This window comes from Acomys minous (genome assembly GCF_964271855.1).
Source record: "Acomys minous genome assembly, chromosome: 6".
Taxonomy (NCBI): Eukaryota; Metazoa; Chordata; class Mammalia; order Rodentia; family Muridae; genus Acomys; species Acomys minous.
The window spans coordinates 13,731,826-13,740,303 of NC_140487.1; positions in this window are offsets into that span (position 1 = coordinate 13,731,826).

Sequence of the window (8,478 nt, forward strand, 5' to 3'; positions counted from 1 at the left end):
TTCCATATTACATGAAATTCCTCAGTTTCCATCTTCTGACAGCCAGTTTCTTCTCTTCATGGCATTTATTACAGCTAAGACTATGTGTTGATCATGTATGTATGATCTGGTCTTCACTATTACGTGCACAATATGAAGGACATGGCCTGACTCCTATAAGGTGTATAATAAATATTGTTGAGTTAATGATTTTGAATTTGAATGGAGAAAAAAAAAACAAGGAGAATACTCAAATGACACTAGGGTTTCCAAATTGAATGATGTTATCACTAATAAACAAAGCAGCAGATAAAAGAGAAAAAACAACTTGCTGCTATTGCTAAAACAGCTTGGTGCTGAAGCTAAAAGGTCCCGAAAGCCACAGAGGGGGAGATATTTGGGACAATATCAATTGGCATTGTGGGAAGATATTGAGGAGCAAAAATATACGTTAAAAAGTTCTTACTTGCGATATGGTAAATATGCCTCTGAGATAGCTGGAGGAGTAAGAACAGCATCCCCGAGAAAACATCATCTCTGAGGATGATGATGTCAGCCTGGCTAGACCTCAGAACATAGTTCTAGCTGTTTCTAGGAGGGTTTTGTTATTCATTTTTCTGCTTGTTCTCCTGTTTGACTTTCATGGAACTGGGGTGGGGGTAGGGGACAGGCTTTGAACCTAGGTCCTTGTGCACTACGCTGCATGACCAGCCTTTCTTTCCTTTCTCCCCTTTTTTTCTTTTGGTTTTGTGAAAAAGTATCACTCAGTTGTCCAGGCAGACTTCTGTGTCCCACTTAGCAGTGAATGTAAGCTCTTGCTGCCAAATCCTAAATTTTAACATTTCAGTGAATCCGAATGTTCATTATAAGAGTGTGCCTTATTCAACTGATGGAAAGCCTTAATAGAAAGAGAACTAACCCCTACAGAAGAGAGATTCTGCTGGTAGACTGCTTAATGGCAACTCTTTCTGCAGCTCCATGTCAACCAGTTACTGGTCTACATCATTAAGTGTGTGTGTGTGCCTGTGCATGTGTGTGTGTGTGTGTGTGTGCGTGTGTGTGTGTGTGTGTGTGTGTGTGTGTGTGTGTGTGTCTGTGTGCGTGTGCGTGTGTGTGTGTGTGTGTGTGTGTGTGTGTGTGTGTGTCTGTGTGTGTGTTGTGTTGTGTTCTACACATACAAAGCAAGCATGAAAAATAATATGAATAGAAGATAATGTGATGGTTGAGGGATCATGGTCCTCTCAGACATAAAATATCTATTTCTTGAGAACTTTCAAATTCATGCCTTCTGGAAAACTGCTGATGCCCTATATCTATACATATGCTCTATGGAAAACCCTTCATTCATACAAACAGGAAAAGGAAAAAAAAAAGATTGGTTTTTGCATTCTTTCCACTGATTAAATATTTACTCTTATTTCTGTAAGCTGCAGGCACAAACAAGTCAGAATCCTGATAAAGTGAGGATAAACTGAATAGGGAAGCCAGAAATGAAAAGTACCTGAGATCATCTCAGCCACATCCAAACAGGAAATGCTGAGTCTGTATAATACTTCTGTGCATGCCTTGGAAGATTTCAACACAAACAATGAGTTTAAGGAATAAAATACAAAGAGTCTGCAAACATAGCAGAGTAGTGTTAATAGTGTTAGAGGTTGGCTCTCTTCCATGGAGTCAGTCTTGCTTTAGGCCAGGGATTGGTTGGACATTCCCTCAATCTCTGCTCTATCTGCTCTATCTTTATTCCTCCATGTCTTGTAGACAGAGTGAGTTTTGCATCAAAGTTGTATGGGAGTTGGTGTTCTCCCCCCTCCTCTAATAAAATAGAAAGAGTTAATAGTTGAAGAAAGGCAACAAGGTAGGAGAGGAAGCACAGAGAGAAAGAAGAGTAGAGAGAGAACCATACCTGAGGAGAACAAGTAGGAGGACCATGGAGACTGAAGAAGACATTCTCAACTAAACAAGACCCTCCCTTATTATCTAATGCATCCTTAGAGGTAAGACGAGCTACAGACAGCAGCATATCTCCTTTATTTGCATTATCATTGAGGTAATTCAATATGTACAGTGATGACAGATATGATGCAAAGATCACAGTGTCACTCATCATGGCCTGTCTTTATTGTTCCAGGAACCTCCTTCCTACTAAGGAGTGGCACTATTAGGAGGTGTGGCCTTGTTGGAGGAAGCATGCATCATGGAGGTGGCCTTTGAGGTAAGATATGATGAAGCTATACCCAGTGTGGTATACCAGCTCTTTTTGCTGCTTTCTGATAAAAGTTGCTGTGGTCATGGGACCCCTTCACAGTGAAAAGACCTTAACTAAGATAGAAGTTGGTACCAGTGTCTGGAGTTCTGCTATGACAGACCTGGACAATGTTTTTCTCAGGAGTAATGTGGGCTTGGGGTTTGGGGTTCGGAAAGTAGTTGGATGCTTTAAGCACAGCTTAATGGGCCACACTACTAGTATAAACATGGAAGACAATGATGCTGATGGTGATTTGAACTGTGGGAAATTGGCCAAAGAGGTTTCAGGGGAGAAGAATTTCAGTATGTGACCTAGAAACTCTTCTTGTTGAATGTAGATGCTTTTTGCCCTTGTCCAAAATGTTTGCCTGAGGCTATAGTGAAGAGTTTTGGATTAATTGCACTGGCAGAGGAAATCTCAAAACAGCCTGGTATAGACTCTGTCATGTGGTTACTAGTGTTCACTCTTATGAAAAGAGTGTTTTGATGAAAAGAAGCAAGCTGAGCTAGGAAAAAATACAAAATGCATGGTTTAAGGAGAAAAGAAAGTGAAATGGAACTAAATGTAGTGTATAAGGAGATTAAAATATTAATTAAGGGAGTGGTGACCTCAGTGCAAGACTTTACTCAGCTAAATTTCCATCTTGTAAAAAGGCATTAAAAACCGTTTAGGTCCAGTCATGGTCATACACCCCTTAAAACCAGCACTCAGGAGAAAGAGACATGAAGATCTCTGATTTCAAGATCAGCCTGGTCTACAGATCAGGTCATCCAAGCTTGGGCAGCAAAGGAAAGCTTGGAAAACAGAAAGTTAGTGAAGATGTCATTGTATAAGGAGGTCATGTTCCAGCCCCAGCAAGGAACAGAACTTGACAGTTTGGGCCACATGGTTCTGGCTTTAAAGTCAAGAATAGAAGAAAGAGTTATGGAATCTTATTCCATGGCTAAGGAAAGCTGCTGACGACAGCTATGTGGCAGGAGTGTCCCTACTGGAAGCCCATAGGCCATTACATGAAGTTATGAAGTTGAAGGCTAGATTGCCTAGGAGACTTCAAGATATTGGTGATGCCAGAAATATGGGATAGCTGCCAAGGAAAACTGCTAAATAGGAGTGGAGCCAGTGCAAGAGAAAGAAGTGTGCTGCAATCAACAAAGATGAAAGGAGGTGAAGATATTAAGAATATTTTGATATCAAATGTGGAGATGCTGAGTTTGGAGTTAACCCATCTAGTTTTCAGTCTTGCTTTTGTCCAGGATTTTCTCACTGTGTTCTTTTTCTGTCCATTCTGGAATGGTAATGTATATCTTATCTAAATATATGTTGGAAGTATGTGATATCTTTTTTATTTTGATTTCACAGGGGATTACAGTTAAAAGACTGCATAAATCTCTGAAGCAATTTTGAACTTTGGACTTTTAAACAAGCTTGAGACTTACAGACTATGAGGACTTTTGAAGTTGGACTGACCTCACTCTATATTATGTTATGGCTACAAGCCTATCGGGCCAGGGAGTGGAATGCAATGGTTTAAATAAGAATGACCTCCATAGATTAATGAGTTTGGAGGCTTGGCCCATAAGGACTGGCACTATTAGGAGGTATGGTCTTGTTGAAAGAAGTGTGTTGTTGTGAAAGTGGCCTTTGAAGAAACATATGCTCAAGCTACTCATAGTAGCTTGCCCAGAGTGCAAGAATCCCTGAGTTCAGGTCAAGGCATGGTAGTGCATGACTCTAGTGCCAACACTCAGGAGGTGGAAGAAAGAAGAGAAGTTAGAAGATAGCCTTGGCTACAGAATGAGCCAGAAAATCAACAAACAAACAAACAAACAAACAAAGACAATAAGTCAGCATCCTTCTAAACTTGAGAGCAATTGTGCCTGCAGATAAGAATTGCCATGTCATGGTGTCTCTTAACAGTAATAAAACCCTAACTAAGACCTAAGTTACATGACTTTAATTATTCAGTACAAATAAGAAAAAATAATACAAGAAATGCTGACTTGAATACTGATTTCATTGTGTACTTTCATCATAATATTTCTTCCAATGTATCTTGGTTCCAGTTACTGAAGGACTCACTTAAAATAGTTTCTCTGCAGTATGTTGTAACCTTTAGGCATTTTTCTTTAACGCAACTCATGCTATCTGCTCTTTTTTTTAGTTGAGTATAAGGAAAATCAAAAAGAATAAATGGAGGTTTTAATCCCTGATGGGTTTGTGTTTGACATTCAGGGTTTAGGTGGGGATGTTCTTTTAATACCTTGGGGGGGTTTTCCTTCAATATATACTGTATAATAACTAAAATATCCCATCAAAGTTCTGTTAAGAGCCTTAATAATCAAAAGAATAAATATTTCACACATAATCCATTTATAGGGTTTCTTTTTCATTTATGTGGGAAGGATTGTAAGCTTTCTCACAGGTGAAAGCAGTCTTGGCGGGCTTTGCCCTTGGACACACCAGGGATACTCCCTGAGATTAACCTTGAGATAGACTGGGTGGAGCCATCCTGGGCCTGGAATTCAGGAAGGGGACTTGGGGACTCCACCTGGACTATTGTGTTTCTGATTGATCCTCATTGGGACAGGGAGACAGCCCCTTGCACGTGAAAGATGGGCAGGCGGAGAGGTCAGAGAGGAGCAGCAGGTTCAGACCGGGCTTGAGTGCACATGGATGGGGAAGAGGATCAGTGAACAAGCCATACCAGTATGGTGCAGGCCAGAGACACCTAGCAACCCGACCCATGGAAAGGATACGGGAAGGTTCACTCTTGTTTCCCGTTAACCTTTTTTCCCTTTTGTGTAAGCTAGTTGGGTTGTATAATAAAGTTTAATTGTTAAGAAACAGAGCCAACACATTCACTTCTAATAACAGTTTCGGGCTGCATTAAATAGAGGAGACTGCAGTGATGACTCAGAGGTTAAGAACGCTTTCTACTCTTCCAGTGGGCCAATGTTCAGTTCCCAGTAGTTATGCTCAGTGGCACACAACCGCCTGCTACTGCAACTTCAGGTCACCCTTCACTCTCTCCTGAGTGACACATGACATTCTCACCTCTCTCTCTCTCTGTCTCTCTCTGTCTCTGTCTCTCTCTCTGTCTCTCTCTCTCTCTCTCTCTCTCTCTCTCTCTCTCTCTCTCTCTCTCTCTCTCTCTCTCACACACACACACACACACACACACACACACACCCCAAAATCTAATACAACAAACAAAAACAGATTTTAATTTATGTTGGCCAACTAATCCTGAGGATCGTTAATATGATTAATATAGCCAGTGACACTCTATTAAAGACTGATTTATCTTCTCTCAGCAGCTATCGATTGCAGATAACTGTATGGATGGGTTTGGGACTCTGTGCCAACTTGACCTCTTCCATAGTGTCTGGCTTGCCTTTGCACAGGTCTTATGCATACTTTTAGTCTCTGTAACTTCATATTTGTATTATCCCTGTTCTGTCTAGAAAGAAAATGTTTCTTTTGAGTCCTCCACCACCTGTGGATTTAAAATCTTTCTGCTTTCTATTTCTCATAGATTTCTAAGTCTTGACAGGAGGCAGTTGACAGAGATATCCCATTTAGGGCTGAGTGCTCCAAAGTCTCCCACTCTATGCATGTGGATCCAGTTAATTCCCGGTTAAATCAATGTTGATCTTTGTGTTAATTCCCATATTCTGCAAGAAGCTTCACTGATGAGGATTTGTGATGCAGTGACCTCAAGGTATATCAATATGTCATTAGTTATCATCTTACTGCTATATTTATTTAGCAAAATAATAACAGTAGGTTTTCCCTTAGGGTTTATGACCTATCTAGTCTTGACTCTTTAAAAGTGTCAGGTATGGGTACTGGCTTATGGAGTAAGCTTTAAATAAAAAATGTTAAAAGTGGTTGATTACTCTCCTAGTACCACTATTGGTACAGCAGTAGTCATATCTTGCAAGACTCATAGCTGGATGAAATGGATAATTGCATCATTTCCCTTTAAGAGGCTTCTGTACTATTTCTTGGAGGTTAAATCTGAATCTGAAGATATAGGGAAGAGAAATAAAGAAGCTAAGCATTTTTTCACTTGCATACTAATCATCCCTAATATAAAATGACTCATATAGACATTTTAATTAGAATCTTATATTCAGTATTAGGTGACTCCTGATACCTTGGTCTCCTCAAAATTTGTCATTTTATACTCATAGGCACAGAATAACTTTTACATCTCATAAGCCATTCTTCTTACAAAATGTAATGATAAAAAGTATCCACCGTCTTGTTTCTATAAATAAAGACATTTTGACATTTAAGATTAATTGGCAGTCATACATCTAAAAACCATGGAGGAGCTGAAGTAAGAGGGTTTACTGCAAGTGTTTTCACATAATTTTAACTGTTGCTGCCTTGTCTGATGAACTGGTGAACCTAGGTTCACATAGTTACTCCAAAAGTCACTACAGTGGAACATAAAATACATTGCCATTAAGGTGATAGTATTTGATCATGTAAATGCCTCCACTCTCAAATTAATTATATAGAAGACTCAACCTAATTTTAGGCTATGATAAAAAGTAAAGTTTCTTATGCATTTAAAATAAGGCCCTGTCAAACCAAGGTCAGAAAGGGGATTGATGACCAGTTCATACTTTGAAAGAAGACATTATTCCATACTTTATAACAGATTTTGCTATGCTGAGTCTTGCCCATAGCATGCAGGAATCCTTTCCCTGGTGGAATAAAATTTTCCTTACCAAATAGAGGTGTTGCTTTCTCTTTAAATAAATGAAATGATAGTGGTGCTGTGCTGGGTAGTTTTAAGTCAACCTGACATAAGTTAGTCATCTGGGAAGATGGACTCTTAGTTGACAAAATGCCCCCTTAAAATATGCTTGTAGGCTGGCCTGTGGTGAATTTTCTCAATTAAGAATTGCTGTGGGAGGGACCATTCCACTGTGGGTGGTGCCACCTCACCTACCCTAGTGATCCTGGATGCTATAAGAAGAAAGGCTAAGCAAGCCACAGCTCCTGCTTCTACTTATAACCTTGTTTGAGTTTCTACCCTCACTTCTTTACATGATGGACTGTGATGAGAAAGTAGAAGCAAATAAACTCTTTCCTCACCAAGTTGCTTATGATCATGAACAGGAACCCTAATTAAGAGAGGTGTCAACTTCTTACCACTTTTATCAATACTTGTGATCAATAATTCTTTTTTTTTACAGTTATCTCTTATTTCAGCTATTTTTAATATATTTTATTAACTTATTCATATTACATCTCAATGGTTATCCCATCCCTTGTATCTTCCCATTCCTCCCTCCCTCCCATTTTCCCCTTACTCCCCTCCCCTATGACTGTGACTGAGGGGGACCTCCTCCCCCTGTATATGCTCATAGGGTATCAAGTCTCTTCTTGGTAGCCTGCTATCCTTCCTCTGAGTGTCACCAGGTCTCCCTATCCAGGGAGTGTGGTCAAATATGGGGCACCAGAGTTCACGTGAAAGTCACACCCCACTCTCTACTCAACTGTGGAGAATGTCTGGTGATCAACAATTCTTAAGGAAGAAAGGTTGACTTGACTCATTGTTTTTTAATATATTTTATTAATTTATTCATATTACATCTCAATTGTTATCCCATCCCTTGTATCCTCACATTCCTCCCTTCTTCCCATTGACTTATTGTTTTAACGGTATCATTCTGTGTTGTGTTTCCACTTGGGATAACGAGGGCATCACAAAATGAAGCATCGGACCTAAGAACAGGCAGAAAGGCACAAGAGAAAGAAGAGTCCCACAATCTCCTTCAGCAATCTAACTTCCTTCCACAAGGACCTACCATCTGAAGGTCATACGGCTGTCCTGTCCAGTGGAGCCACTGCCTGGTAACCATCTGAAGGTCATACGGCTGTCCAGTGGAGCCACTGCCTGGTAACCATCTGAAGGTCATACAGCTGTCCAGTGGAGCCGCTGCCTGGTAACCTACTCTTTAATAAAATGATGTACTTATTCAAATAGTGTGTGTAGCAATGTCACAAAACGTATTTTTAAACTTAAAATAGATAATGGTCAAGAAACAAAAAACAGTATTTAACTGCTAGATTATTGTAGAGCTGTTGAATCTGTATTGAGACCTGTTTTTCTTATAACTGTGTTACGATTCACATCCCTTACTGGCATTGCTCAGCACAATGACAACAGCTACTCTAGAGTCCACCAGTTAACACATCACACAAAACTGAGTATGTCTGTTTTCTAGAAC